The sequence below is a fragment of the Nicotiana tomentosiformis genome, chromosome 1 (genome assembly GCF_000390325.3).
Source record: "Nicotiana tomentosiformis chromosome 1, ASM39032v3, whole genome shotgun sequence".
Classification (NCBI taxonomy): Eukaryota; Viridiplantae; Streptophyta; class Magnoliopsida; order Solanales; family Solanaceae; genus Nicotiana; species Nicotiana tomentosiformis.
Window position 1 is genome coordinate 124,207,414 of NC_090812.1, and position 14,934 is coordinate 124,222,347.

The window sequence follows — 14,934 nt, forward strand, 5'->3', positions numbered from 1 at the left end:
GATATTTCGTGGAAAATTAAGGTCAAATTGGAGTTGTTCTTTCTGTTTAAAGGTAAGGAACCTCTTACTCTATATATATTTAAGATTATCCAAGTTGTGGCTAAGTCGTTGATGCTAGAACTTGTGAAATATATATCGAAAGGCTTGGTAGTAATGTTGTTAGTTGGTGGACTGTTTTGGAGGCTCAATATGATTATTAATGATGTTGTTTGGGCTGTTTGGTGATTGTATTGACTTGTGGGAAGTCATATAAATAGGGGAGGTGCTGTCCGTTTCATCGTAAAATAGGTTGCGGTCGATACATAATAGTTACGACGCTTAAACGATAATGATAGTGTCATTTCTCTTATTGTAGACTAAGGAGTCGTGACATTTGCATAGCTTGAGGTTGGGCAGTATATACAAGGTATGTGAGGCTATCCCCTTCATTCTTTTGCACGAATCCGATTGTACATAATGTAATGAACGAGCTCCCAAAGATACTCTACTCTTAGAAGCTAGCAGTACTTACATTGCTGCCCTTCTTATGAAACGATTGATATTGATGTTACTTCTCTTATTCTTATATTATCGATGTTGTTGGTAGTTCCTTATTCTTATAAGATTCTTGATGAAGAGTTAATCCTAATAACGTGTACGAAGGATACCGACCTTACGTCACTCTGAAAGGTTCAAAATATGATTCCAATGAGTCCAGCATGCATCATATATATGTATCTATTTTACTCTGCCGAGCCGCACTATAGTCGGCCGGGTATGGCACCTATTGTGCAACCATTGATCAGTTGGGTTTTACTGAGCTCCATGTGGCCGGGTACGATTCTACCAAGCCCTATGATGGCCGGGTACGTTTTACCGAGCCTATTATGGCCGGGTACGATATGATGATGGTGATGCCCACAAAGGCGTATGTTTTAAAAGTTTATGTATATATATGTATGTATCATGTATTTCATGTCAGTAGCCCTCAGAGGTACCCAGATGTCACAGGTTGTATATTCTCTATCCCTGTTTACATTACTGTTCTCACTTATGCTTTCCTGCCTTACATACTCAGTACTTTATTCGTACTGACGTCCTTTTTATTTGTGGACGCTGCATGTCGTGCTGTAGGTCCTGATAGACGGGTAGACGCAGCTCCCCCACCACAGTAGGTTGTCCAGTTCAGCGGTTATTGGCGAGATCCCTTCTCCGGACTTGCCATGGTCTTGGTATACATTTTTGTTATAGACATTATGGGTATGTCGGGGCCCTGTTCCGGCAATGTTGTAGCACTTATGTTCCTTTAGAGGCTCATAGACAGGTGTCGACTTATGTATGGTTTAGAATGCCTTGTCGACTAATTTTTGTTGTATAGTCTTTCATGGCAGCATGGTAGCTCGTACCTTATATATAGTTTCTTGACAGTCTTGTCGTCCCATGTTATATATGTTCATGACATTATCTTTCATTGTTGGATGTTCATGATCCATGTCTACTATTTATATCGATATTGTCGGCCCTTAAAGATAATAAGGAAGGTTAGATAAAATGTACGTTGGTGCTCGGCAAGTATGGCCCGAGTGCTAGTCATATATATATATATATATATATATATGCGTATATAACGCCATCTGGTCATGGGTCAATGTACATGTATAAATGAATGAAGTGCATAAACATAGGTTACTAAACTCAATATACCTTTCGGATAAACTTTATCAACTACGTATTTTTCTGGGACTCATGAACAGAAGATGTGATAATAACATACATGGGAATTCAAGAACATAGGTACCTCTAATACTCTTATGAATAGAATCATTTATGGAAGTTGTGCATTTGCTCGTTTTATTTATATCGTATGGATCATGCCAAAAGAAAAGAGGGCTTAGCCTTAACATACCTGGAGTAGAAAAATATTTGTATGATATTCTTTCTCGAATTCTCGTTGAAGCAGAAATGTCACGTTATAATTAAGGAGGATGACTCCTCTGTACAGTTAGCGTCACCAAAACTTTTGCAGAAAATTAAGTACAAGAGTACTACTCCCTTTTACAGTGTAGCTTACAAAAAGATAAAATGCAATGATTTGATTATCTAGGTTTGGACAATCATATGGTGTGGATTCTGATTGTAGTGTTCTTTAATTATCCAGTACTGGCTAACATTTTTTATTGTAAGAATGTCTAATATTTTGTTTGTAGGAATGGCTAATCTTTTGATTGTAGGAAGTGCTAACGTTCTTGTTATGAAGTGTTGTATCCAAAATACTTTTACAAGACTTGTTATTCAAAAAGTGAGAATGAAGTGTCTTCTAGTTGTTAATTAGGTGCAACCTAATCCAAAAATGACTAAGAGTCATTCTTTTAATATGTGGCTTGCTGCCACATCTTTGTTTTTTTTTGGGGGGGGGGGGGGGGTAATCTTATCTTATAATTTTTATTAATTAACTAGGTAATGTCCTATTAACGGATAATTAATTAATTACCCACATAATTAGAAATTATCTCAAACTACTTAAAATACTACTCATTTTTTATATACTTTACACATCATACTATCGTGGTCATATGGTACCTTGTATGGTACTAGTCCATAAATATCGGGTATTATAGCTCGGACCGTATTTTATCCCAAATCGACAACCTTTAACGAAACTCGTTGTCTTTAATTCGTGTATCCTATATCCTTCATGGCACTTACTTATCGCTTGTTATAAATAGCATAAATACGTTAACCTCAAGATAATCTTATCCCTGAGTCTACGTCGATTAACGTAAGATGAAACTTTAACCTACAAAACGCGAGATGTAACAGTGCGTGACATGTTCATATCTTAGGTAGCTCCCATGGACGATGATGATACCATCCAGGTAGCTGATCCGGCTCGGACTGACCCTACTGGTGATACCATGATGACTGAGGATGCTTAGGAAGTTTCTTCGCCCCTCTCTACTCTTTGATTTTGTCTTGTTAAGCATTGGGGGAAATGCTTATTTTTATTGGGGGGGTGAAGAATTTGATTGATTGATACATTTGATGATACCGGGATGTAATAATTGGATGACTTATTTTTTTTATTTTAGTAGTTTGATACATTTAGTAGTAATCTATAATTTTGTTTGTTTTGGCTGTGTAAATATTATGCTTTTCTTTCTTGTTATTGGTAAAAAGCCTTTGGTTTTCTTAATGCCACGGTTCTTTCCAAAGGTAGTTTCTTGTGTAAACTATGTGACTTTTTTCATATGATGGATAGTGTGACAACTTTCTTAATGGAATAAGTCTGTTACATATTTAGGTAATAGTAGTCGTAAGTAGTAATAAATAAAAGTCCCAATCAAGTTCTTCTATAAAAATGGGTTATTTATGCTTCATGTGGTACTAACATACTTAATCGCATGCTTATGGTTTGAGACAAGGTTGTTGTGAATCATTTTTTAGAAAAGTAACTCTAGTAAAGTGACTTTGAGGCTCTTGAGTTATTTTTTGGTAATAATTAGGTGGTTGTGTAAATCATAGAGATTTTTGACTCGATTGTGGTTATTGTAGATTTTAGACTATCTTCTTTTACGATCTATTTGCATTAGAGGTGAGATAAAAAAAAATTGTTAGTCCAAATGCTTGAGTGAATAGTCTAGAACATGCACTGAATGTGCTTCAAGGCAAAAATTTGATTTTTCTTGTTTTGAAAGATGATTGTAGGCTTTCCTTGGATCATTTGAGCTTTCAATTGCCACCCTACATTTTTTATCCCTAATCAACCCCCTTTGAGCCTTTAGCCTTTCTCTTTTGGTAACCTTGCTATAAGTCTTTCACCATTTGAACATGATCTCCTCCTGGCACTCGAAGCCTTCTAAGCACTCATATGTAGTATCTGGCTCAAACCTTAAGCTTGGGGGGAAAAGCTGAGAAATCTAAATGAGGTACCAAAGCAATAGAAACAGAGAAAAGAAATGATAAGAGAAAGAAAGAAAAGAAAGTAATGTGAACAAAAAGAAGCCCAAAAAGGGAGATTGATCAAGATAGAGTAAGCCAAGTATATCTAGTATAAAAATCAAGGGAGAAAAATAATGAAATTGTCAACAAAGAGTGATGGCAAGTCTCTCTAGCCTCCAAGAATAAGGAATATCTCCAAGGGTTTGACAAATGTGAGCCAAGAAATGAGATGTTAAGTGCTTACGGAAGGGTGTAACCACTTGTATCCCATATGGTATCCTACCCCGGACCAAAAGCCTTCATTAAAACCCATATGAAGTACTACTTGATTTTGAACTGAGTATGCTTACATTAATGGAGATTTTCATGAGGGGCAAGCCTATGGTACTTGAAGCTTAACTTGTGACATTCCTTTGTGAGAGAAGAGTGAACTTTTGTTGCATTAGAAATTGAGTGTTGAAATTTGAAGTGACCAATGCAAATGGAAGGTAGAAGAGGAAGGGTTTGGATTCCACCATGATTTACATGAAAGAAAAAGAATCCTTGATGAATGAAGTTAACTCATGAGGCTCAAATGTTACACAAGATGAGCAAGTTTCACCTTTTTGAAAAATTTGACACCTTGTTTAGAATGCATGAGTGTTGTAGGTAATTATTGGCCCCAACTGAGTATAAATGACTTGTGGGTGACTCCTTAAAATGATCATACAATGTGTGGAGGAGGGCATTAATCTAGTTGCTTGAGGACAAGCAAAGATTTAAGTTTGGTGGAGTTGATAAATGTAGATTTTAACCACTTATTAGTACCTTCTTGCTATAGTTTTTAGTCCGAAAGTACTGATTTTTGTCTCCGAATCTAATAAAGATGGTTGAAGTACAGGTGTGCTGGAGAATGTAAGCTCAATAAAGAAATATGACTCAAAAAGAAGATGTTCTAACCAAGTTCAACAAAGTAAAGAAGTGCTAAGAGAAGTGCGGTCCACAAAATTCCATTTGCGGCAACAAAAGCAAGTACAATCTAAAGAAGATGAAATGCGGCCGCAGAAGAAGAACTGAAGCTTCCAGGATTTTTGGTAGAAGTGTAGTCCGCAGACTAAAATATACGGTCACACTTGGTCCGCAAAACAGGTTCACACCAATAAGCTTGAATGATCAAAGAATGAGCAATCGAACAAGTTTGAAGCCTCCTCAAATGTAGCTCGCAGAAATTCAAGTGCGGTCGTAGAAGCTAAAGCGCGGCCGCAGAACGTCTCCAATTGAATGCGCATGCAATATTAACCCAGTAAAGTGCGGACTGCAGAAGTTGAAGTGCGGCTGCAGAACCTTTCGAAGGGAAATTTTATTAGAGATTTCGGGAGCCCTATAAATAGGACTTTATGACTTTTTTAGGGCATCGTTTCATTGTAGCAGCTGGTAGTTCGTTATTTTTAGCCATTTGGAATAATTTTGAGCTACAGTTAGAGAGGATCATCTACTCTTTCCAGTTATTTTAGTTTTGTGTCTTTAATTTCTTCTTTTCATTTTTCCATGTCTATTAACATGAGTAGCTAGATTTTTATCTAGGATTGTGATCTAACTCTAGTGTATAAAACTTATGGGTGTTTAATATTAAGCTTTCTATTGATTAGGTTAGTGTTATTTAACCTTTTTTATACTTTAAAGTTAGAATTGATGATTGCAAATATTGATTCATGCCTATTTGACTTTGTTCTTACTTGAGAAAGAGGAATCTAGTCTAGGTAAACTTGGCTAACAAGAAATTAAACTAGTAAAGTTATTGATTAGTTTAATTAAAGGATTTGAACCCGATATAGGGATAATCTAACTTGGACACATTTTCAATTGCATTTATAGCTACCCATTTGGTCTCGAAAGAGCTAAATTGCGCATAATCACTCCTTAACCGGTAGTTATTGAGTGAGTACTTGAGTATTGAGAGCCATAGCAACCCCGATATACCGAGTAAGCATAAATTTACTTTACCTATTAGGTTTATACTGTTACATTTTGGGTTTTTGTACGTTAAAATTTTGTCGTAAGTTAATCGACATAGGCTCGGAAATGAGATTATTTTTGAGGTTATAAGTATTTATGCTATTTATAACATGTGATAAGTAAGCGCCATGAAGTTTAGAGGGTAAACAAATCAAAGAAAATGAGTTTCGTTGAAGGTTTTCAATTTGGGATAATATACGGTCCAAGCTATAATACCCCGTGTTTATAACTAGTATCATACAAGGTACTACATGACCATGATAGTAAAGTGTATAAAGTATGTTAAAAGTTATTAGCATTTTAAGTAAATTAAGATATTACCTAATTATGTTTGTAATGGGTTAACTATTGATTTGAGTGGAAAGTTAAGAAATTAAATAGAAATTTGTGGATAAGTATGTGGTGGAAGCACTACCCCTATATGGCAGCAAGTGAAAATATGGATCAAAAACCTAATGGTGACTCTTTGGCTAGGTGGCTAGGTGGCATTATTTGGGGGATGTTGGCAAATTAATCTTTATCAAGTGGGGCCCACAACCACTATAATAAGAAACCTCGCTAATTCATTAAAAGGAGATGGATGAGAGCTTCAACAAAAGTAACGGATGAGAGCTTCAACAAAAATTCATACAAAACTATCTAATGCAACAACAACGTGACTTACAATTCTAAGGGAGACCGGTATAACCTTTCTCAGGAATATCATACGGATATTTCCCTACTTCGATCTCGCTGTTACAAGTTTTGTCACGATTCGCATGTGTTAGAAGGATTGTCAGGAGAATCGGCTCAGGTATGTTAAGGCTATCCCTTCTTTCATTTTGGCATGATCCATATGATACAAACAAAACAAGCAAGCGCACAACTTTCATAAATGTCTCTATTCGTAGAAGCACTAGGGGTGCCTATGTTCTTGAATTCTCATGTGTCTTATTATTATATCTTATGTTCATGGGTCTTTGAAAAATGCGTAATTGGTAAAGTGTATCCGAAGACATATTGATCTTATGATGTTTCGAGAAATATTATTAACTTACTTCTTATGCATTTCATTTATTTATACATGTACATTGACCCATGACCAGTTGGTGTTATATACATGTATATTATATGTATATGGGATATGGGAAAGGGTTATGACGTTATATACGCTCCACCACCTGATCAGTTGGTATATGTTGATGATTTCGCCCACAGAGGCCGAGATGATATGATGGAATGCCCTCAGAGTCTTGATGATGTTATGTACACATATACCAATGCATGATATGACATTTATACACACATGCATGACTTTATAAATATTTCAGGATTCACAAAGTTATTTAGACATACAAGCGGATTCTTTTACTACATGTTTCTTTTATGTCTTTTATGTACTGATTTTCATGCCTTACATACTCAGTACATTATTCGTACTGATGCCCCTATTTCCTGGGGCCTGCATTTCATGCCCGCAGGTGCTGGTAGACAAGCTGACGGTTCCCCTTTTTAGGATCTTTGATCAGCGAGAGTTGGTGTGCTCCACTTGATCCGGAGTTATTATTGATTTTGGTACGCTATTTTTGTATGTGGATATGGGTATGACAGGGCCCAGTCTCATCCTTCATACAATTGTACACTCTATTAGAGGTCTGTAGATAGTCATGTATAGTTGGAAAATATGTGGCCTTGTCGCCTTCTAGTTTTGGATATATAGTTATCTATAGCAGCCTTGTCGGCTCGCCCAACCGTATTTCGCGTGTATATGTATATATGTCTTTTGGACATGTTTTCCTCAAGTATGTTATTCACGTGATTCAGTAGTTTATTGACAGATGTTATTCATGACCTACCCTTAATTCATGTTTACATCTTAGACGCATGCTTATGAGTGTTCGACTGGTAGGACTCAGGCACTCGTCATGGTCCATCGGTTTGGGTCGTGACAAAAGTAGTATCAGAGCAGTTCTATCGTAGGATTGTCTACAGACCTTGTCTAGTAGAGTCTTGTTTATGGGTGTGTTGTGAACTACACTTATAGACAGGAGGCTACATGATATTTAGGATGGTTAATTTTCTTTTTAATCTAGATTGTGCAATAGAACTGAGTCGTAATTATTCACTCCTAATATTTACCTTATTTATTACTACTAGACGACAGGCGCCATCGAAGATAAAAGGAGATATAAGCTACACTATGGAGTCATACCCATCGAAGATCATGGGTTATATTGAGGAGGATCCTTCCTATGATCCATATGAGTCATCCGTTCGAGTAGTTTCGATTTTACCGATAGCAGATGGGGTGAGAGGAGTTCCAACCTCACCAAGGCCCTTAGTTTCATTATCAGGGCCCGTTGATCAGGGTATAATAGGAGTGGTACACGGATTGGAACAACCGGATTTCCCTCAGGCTCAAAACTATGTCAAGATATTTACAGACACCAGCTATTCGGAGGTTCTAGATAGTCCACAGTCTTGGGAGTCCGCCATTCAAGGTTCGTCTATGTATGTCATGGGCTATGTAGAGGAAGAGGAGAGTAGTCGAGCCAAAATGAGGAAGGTAGTTGATAAGGATATGAAGATTCCGCTTCGAAGTATGTCTGATCGAGGCTCTCATATAGGACGAGGCGAGGACCCTATACTGTAGGTTGCCTCCAGATATCAACTTTTGGTTAGTGAGCTCCACTTCTTCCTTAAGTATTACCAAGTCAGGGTTATGTATATGTTATGTTGTTTTATGAGGACGTCGAAAGCCCTGTCCCGACTTATATATATTATGGTCATGCTTTCTTAGAGGTTTTGCAGACAGTATCATATGTATAGTTTTGGGTATGACATGTTTACAACCTTATCGGCCCCTATGTATCTAAATAAACCTTTTTTGAATTAGTTATGCGAGTTAAATTCTAATATTGTTACTTATATATATATGTGGCCCGTGATAAGTTTGATAATAAATAAGGATAAGGTACGTGGCGCTCAGTTGAGTAGATAGGTGAATAAGGTGACGATCAAAAATAAGTACCGGCTCCTGAGGATCGATTATTTATTTGATAAGTTGCAAGGTGCCAAATGTATCTCGAAGATAGACTTGAGGTCCGGATACCATTAGGTAAGAGTTAAGGAGAAAGATATTTCAAATACAGCATTCAGGACCAGATACATGCACTTTAAGTTTCGTGATTGTATTTATCGAAGATATATTGGGTTATTCCCGTTCAGAGACTGAGCATGCATATCATTTGCGTACTGTGCTCAGAGTTCTAAAACAAAGGGGAAGTTGTATGTAAAATTCTCTAAATGTGAAAACTGGTTGAATTATGTAGCTTTCCTAAGACCCATCTACCCAAGTCCATTAGTGGGGCCATATAAACATAAATATATCTCAATTGCACTTAGAAAATAATTCATAATCCATCTCTCTCTATTGCAACGTGAAGAAGCTCCAAAATATCAGCCCAAGATCTCTCTCAAAGTTATCCTAGGGTTCAAGACCAAATCCACAAGTTGGTAAGATGATTTCTCTTGGAAGATCAAGATCACCTAGTTATCTCTCTACTTTGTGGTTTGAGGTAAAAAGCTTATTTGAGCTTGAATTAAAGCTTAGTTGGATGAGTATTCTTGCTGCCAAGGTAAGGTTTAACTTCTCCTATATGTATTTAAGATCATCCGTGTATATTTAGTTGATTTGATAAAGGAAACTTGTGAAGTAAGTTAAACTTCATGATTGAAGTATTGTAGTTACTGGATAATTTTGGAGTTGAATTCTTTATATTTTATGGTTAGAAATCAGTTGAAATAACGTAAGAATAATATTTCTATTGTGGTTGATGTGTTTAGAAGAAGAAAAGACTTGGAAAGTGCAAGTTAGAACTTGGTTCAATAAAGACTTGGCTAGACCCACTACATCGACAGAGGTTCGTAGCTTCCTCGGCTTGGCAGGTTATTATAGGAGATTCGTAGAGGGATTTTCTTCTCTTTCACCACCATTGACAAAGTTGACTCAGAAGGGAAATAAGTTTTAATAGACTGATGCTTGCGAGCATAGTTTCTAGGCATTGAAGGACAGATTAACTTCAGCACCGGTTCTAACACTCCTAGAGGGAACCGATGGTTATGCTATCTATTGTGATGCTTCGGGCGTTAGATTGGGTTGTGTACTGATGCATCATGGTAAGGTTGTAGCTTATGCTTCTAGACAAATAAGAAAGCATGAGAAGAATTACCCAACCCACGATTTAGAGTTAGCCGCGATGATTCATGCACTAAAGATGTGGAGGCACTATTTGTATGGAATTCATGTTGATATTTATACAGATCATAAGAGCTTTCAGCATATCTTCAAGCAAAAAGAATTGAATTTATGTTAGAGGAGATGGTTGGAGCTATTAAAAGACTATGACGTTGATATTTTATACCATCCGGGGAAGGCGAATGTAGTAGCCGACGCCCTCAGCCGTAGATCTATGGGTAGCATGTCATATTTACAACCAGAGAAGAGTGGGATAGCCCATAACATTCAGCAGCTAGCTAATCTTGGAGTTCGATTACTGGACTCAGGTGATACCAGAGTTACTATTCAGGACACGACAACATCCTCTTTAGTAATTGAAGTGAAGGAACTCCAGTACGAGGATCCAGTGTTAGCTCATTACAGGGATACAACCCCTCAGAAGGAGAAGACACCATTTGAGATTATAGGATATGGAGTTTTTAGATATCGAGGACGATTATGTGTCCCTAATGTTGCAGGGGATGTGCCGACAGGTTATGGGAAAGACTCACTATTCTAGTTATTCTATCCATCCAGGAGCAACAAAGATGTATCATGATATCAGGGAAATATATTGGTGGGATAGAATGAAAAAGGATATATCAGAGTTTGTTGCTCAGTGCCCTAACTATCAACAGGTTAAGATTGAGCATCAAAAACCCGGTGGATTATTGCAGGCTATAGAGATTCCAACTTGGAAGTGGAAAGTGATTACTATGGATTTCGTCATAGGCTTACCTTGTACCCAGCATAAGTTCGATTCTATATGGGTGATTATTGATAGACTTACAAAATCAGCCCATCTTTTGCCCATTAGGACTACGTATTCCGTAGAGGATTATGCAAGGCTTTATATTAAGGAAAAAGTACGACTTCATGGTGTCCCTATATCTATTATCTCGGATAGAGGAGCTCAGTTTACAGCTAATTTCTGGAGGTCCTTCCAAAAAGGATTGGGGACTCAAAACAGTCTTCACGGACAGACGGACAGGCTAAGCGTACTATTCAGACACTGGAAGATATGTTACGGGCTTGTGTGATAGACTTCAAGGGTAGTTGTGATGATCATCTGCCACTTATTGAGTTCGCATATAATAATAACTATCATTCCAGTATTCAGATGGCTCCATACGAAGCTCTTCACGGACGAAAGTGTAGGTTGCCTATAGGATGGTTTGATGTTGGGGAAATTAAGTTAGTAGGACTAGAGTTGGTACAACAGGCAATCGAGAAGATTAAGCTTATACAGGAAAGGTTATTAGCAGCTCAAAGCCGTCATAAGTCTTATGCGGATAATCGACGATGAGACTTGGAGTTTCAGGTTGACGACTTGGTATTCCTAAAGGTATCACCAATGAACGGCGTTATGAGGTTTGGTAAGAAAAGAAAACTTAGCCCTCGGTACATTGGACCATATAAGATCATATGCAAGGTAGGCCAGGTAGCATATGAGTTAGACTTGCCTTCTGACTTAGAGTTTATACATCCAGTCTATCATGTGCCTATGCTCCATAAATGTATCGGAGGTCCTTCTAGAGTCGTGTCAGTTGATGATGTTCAGGTCACAGAGCAGCTATCATATGAGAAAACTCCCACTGCTATACTAGGTAGACAGGTTCGGAGATTGAGGACTAAAGACGTAGCTTCGGTGAAAGTACTTTGTAGATACAATAATGTGGAAGAAATGACTTGGGAAGCCGAAGAAGACATGAAGTCTAGCTATCCTCACTTTTTTCCTCTTCTAGAGGAAGATCCGACTGAGACATCACAGCCTTAAGGTACGTGTATAGATTCTTGTGTTAGTTATTGTCATTGGTCGTGTGAGGCTATTATCGTTATTGATGATTGTGGCAATATGTGGCATTGAATTATGGAGTTTGCTACAGTAAGGGTTGGTAGTAGTACTATTACAAAGGCGACTCTACCAAAATCTATATAGATCCCGGGGAGTTAAAAATTCGAGGACGAATATTTCTAAGGGGGGAAGGATGTTACATTTCGCGTTTTTGTACGTTAAAGTTTCGTCGTAAGTTAATCGACGTAGGCTCGGGAATAAGATTATTTTTGAGGTTATAAGTATTTATGTTATTTATAACAGGTGATAAGTAAGCGCCGTGAAGGTTAGAGGGTAAACAAATCAAAGAAAATGAGTTTCGTTGAAAGTTTTCAATTTGGGATAAAATACGGTCCAAGCTATAATACCCCATGTTTATGAACTAGTATCATACAAGGTACCACATGACCATGATAGTAAGGTATATAAAGTATGTTAAAAGTGATTAGTATTTTAAGTAAATTAAGATATTACCTAATTATGTTGGTAATGGATTAATTATTGATTTGAGTGAGAAATAACAAATTAATTAGAAATTAGTGGATAAATATTTGGTGGAAACACTACCCCTACGTGGCAGCAAGTGAAAATATGGATCAAAAACCTAATGGTGAGTCTTTGGCTAGGTGGCTAGGTGGAATTATTTGGGGGATATTTGCAAATTAATCTTTATCAAGTGGGGCCCACAACCACTATAATAAGAAACCTCTCTAATTAATTAAAGTGAGATGGATGAGAGCTTCAACAAAAGTAACGGATGAGAGCTTCAACAAAAATTCATACGAAAATATCTAATGCAACATCAACGTGACTTACAATTCTAAGGGAGCTCGGTATAATCTTTTTCAAGAATATCATATGGGTTTTTTCCTACTTCGATCTCGTCGTTACGTGTTTTGTCGCGATTGACATGTGTTAGAGGGATTGTCAGGAGAATCGGCTCAGGTATGTTAAGGCTATCCCTTCTTTCATTTTGGCATGATTCATATGATACAAACGAAATGAGCAAACGCACAACTTTCATAAATGTCTCTATTCGTAGAAGCACTAGGGGTGCCTATGTTCTTGAATTCCTATGTGTCTTATTATTATATCTTTTATTCATAGGTCTCAGAAAAATGCGTAATTGATAAAGTTTATCCGAAGACATATTGATCTTATGATGTTCCGAGAAATCTTATTAACTTACTTCTTATGCATTTCATTCATTTATACATGTACATTGACCCATAACCAGATGGCGTTATATACGCATATATTTTATGTATATGGGATATGAGTAAAGGTTACGGAGTTGTATACGCACCGCCACCTGATCAGTTGGTTTACGTTGATGATTTCACCCACATAGGCCGAGATGATATAATGGAATGCCCTAATAGGCTTGATGATGTTATTTACATATAGACCTACGCATGATATGACATTTATACACACATGCATGACTTTATAAATATTTCAGGACTCACAAAGTTATTCACACTTACATGCAGATTCTTTTACTCCATATTTCTTTTATGTCTTTTATGTACTGATTTTCATGCCTTACATACTCAGTATATTATTCGTACTGACGCCTCTATTTCCTAGGGCCTGCGTTTCATGCCCACAATGTCACGACCCAAATCGATGGGCCACGACGGGCACCCGGCACCTTACTCTATCGAGTACCAACGTAACGTATATTTCGTATGACGACCCAACATGATATAGAATTTTATGCACATGACATACGGGCCTATAATACTGACATGATCACTTGTACATTCAAAACATAGGCCGACAAGGCCATACAATCTTTCATATACATGACATATGTCTACAAGCTTCTTAGAGTACCTAAACGTCATAAGGCCTGGACAGGGCCCCGACATACCAATAAATACATGTCCAATGCATAATAACCAAATAGGAAACTCCGGAGCAAATGGAGCGCACCAACATCTTCCACTGAGTTGATAGCCTACTTTGAGGACTCTCGACCTATCTATCGAGACATGCGGGCATGAAACGCAGCATCCCCAGGCAAAAGGGACGTCAGTACAATAATATACCGAGTATGTAAGGAATGAAAATCAGTAAACAATAGACATGAGAGAAATATGGAGTAAAAGACTCAATATGTAAGTCTGAATAGCTCTGTAAATCATTTCATATTTATAATGTCATGCATATACGTATAAATGGCATACCACGCATAGGTATATGTGTTCATAATATCATCAAGCCTCTGAGGGCATCCCATCATATAATCTCGGCCATTGTGGGTAAATCATCAATGTATACAAGTTGATCAGGTGGTGGTGCGTATATAACGTCGTAACCTTTTCCATATCCCATATACATATATATATATATATATATATATATATATATATATATACGCGTATATAACGTCATCCAGTCATGGGTCAATGTGCATGTACAAATGCATGAAATGCATATGAAATACGTTAATAAAATTTCTCGGAATATCATAAAATCAATATACCTTTCGGATAAACTTTATAAACTACGTATTTTTCTGAAACCCATGAACAGAAGATATAATAATAATTCACATGGGGAATTAAGAATATAGACTAAAGGGATAGCCTTAACATACCTGAGCCGATTCTCTTGATAATCCCTCTAACACACGTCAATCGCGATAAAACACGTAACGGCGAGATCGGAGTAGTGCAAAATCCGTATGATATTCTTGAGAAAGACTGTACCGGGCTCCATTGGAATTTGCAAATTCACGCTGCCATTACATAATAACATCTTCTTATGAATTTTATGATGTTTACCTTCATTATATTGTAGATATACAAGTATCTCTCTTAAGTGATTTTGAAAGGTTAAAGCAACTCACGTTGCTAATGCATAATGCAATCCCATATGGATTCTTGTTGTAGCTTCATCCGTACCTTGTTGTTCTCAAAGT